Here is a 1,293-nt window from a genome sequence, read left to right as displayed (position 1 = left end):
AGAGAGAGAGAGAGAGAGAGAGAGAGAGAGAGAAAATGTTGGCGTTTTTACGATTGTTTGTAATGCATTTGTACATGTCTGAATCTCTGCTTTAAATCTTTTCTTCTTATATTTACCATAATATCTCTGTTTATGAAAGGTTCGTACTTCTGTTGTTGTTCTTGTTGTTGCTGTTGTTGTTGTTGCTGCTGTTGTTGTTATTGTTGTTCTTCTTCTTCTTATGTATGTTTGTGTGTATGTCTGTGTTGGTTTTTGTTTTGTTTTGTTTTGTTTTTGTTTTTCTTTCTTTTTTAGCGTGTTCAGGTTAGTGTTAGCTTGTCTTTTTCTGTTTCATTAATAACACTCGTTACGGTGAATTTGTTCAAGCATGTGCTCAGCAAAAGGTAAGTGGAGCATTAGTTCCTTCGAGTTTTCGCTAACTTTTCACCGTTTTAGTGTGTTATTCATTCATGTGACGCGTTTTATTAAACAGTCGACAACCTCTGTAATGGTTGTCATCAGAAATCGATTCGAATTTGTTTGTTCTATACACTCTTACAAACTAACAGAATTTGGCGCTTACCTCTTTTTTGTTTTGTTTAATTTGTTTTTGGCTATGTAAATTTTTATCTGTCTTTCCGTCTACGATAAAGCTTTGCATAAACAGTAAAAAATTTGTTGAATTACATTTTTCGAAAGCAAAGCACAAACAATTTATTGACAGTAGCGTTGCGGAATGAGCTTCAACTTTACGCTTGTTTATAAAGTTAAGTGTCTCTCTTACTATTTATCGTTGTCTATGCTTCGACTTCATAGTATGAATAATTACATTTTGGCTATCTATTTTAATACTTCACTTCCTGTATCATGTATATTCGCACAGCATGAAACGTTTGTTGACATTCTGGCGTTGTTTTGCCGTCGACTGATTGTTATAATTGAATCATTATTTCAGATCTTTGCGTCACGTTGTCTCAGTAAAAGAAATACTGTGCTAATTATGATGCCTTAATGTTTAAACTTGTACTTTGACTTTATTATTTTTGGAAAGGAAATGGTATTTTCGTTTACTTTTGTCCGCATATATTGTTATTGGGAGTTTGACCTTAAATTTCTCATTTGTCCGTACGTTTGTCTTTACAACTAGGATCTGGAGGAGTGTGTATGTGTTCTGTTCACACAATACAGAAAGCAATTCAGTATCCCTCTCTTTCTCTCTTTTTCTCTCTCACTCTCTCTCTCTTTCTCATTCTTTCTCTCTCTCTTTCTCTCTCTCTCGCTCTCTCTCTCTCTCTCTCTCTCTCTCTCTCTCCC

At 34.6% G+C, this 1,293-nt stretch overlaps 1 protein-coding gene across 1 annotated transcript in view; it reads left to right on the top strand.

The window, feature by feature from the left end:
- The window catches only part of LOC101861253 (probable sodium/potassium/calcium exchanger CG1090), a gene marked incomplete at its 5' end in the record, with an annotated part of 36,115 nt that overhangs the window by 13,996 nt on the left and 20,826 nt on the right, over positions 1 to 1,293 (top strand).

This window comes from Aplysia californica, unplaced genomic scaffold, assembly GCF_000002075.1.
Source record: "Aplysia californica isolate F4 #8 unplaced genomic scaffold, AplCal3.0 scaffold00013, whole genome shotgun sequence".
In the NCBI taxonomy this organism is placed as follows: domain Eukaryota; kingdom Metazoa; phylum Mollusca; class Gastropoda; order Aplysiida; family Aplysiidae; genus Aplysia; species Aplysia californica.
This window is presented reverse-complemented; position numbering and strand designations above follow the sequence as displayed.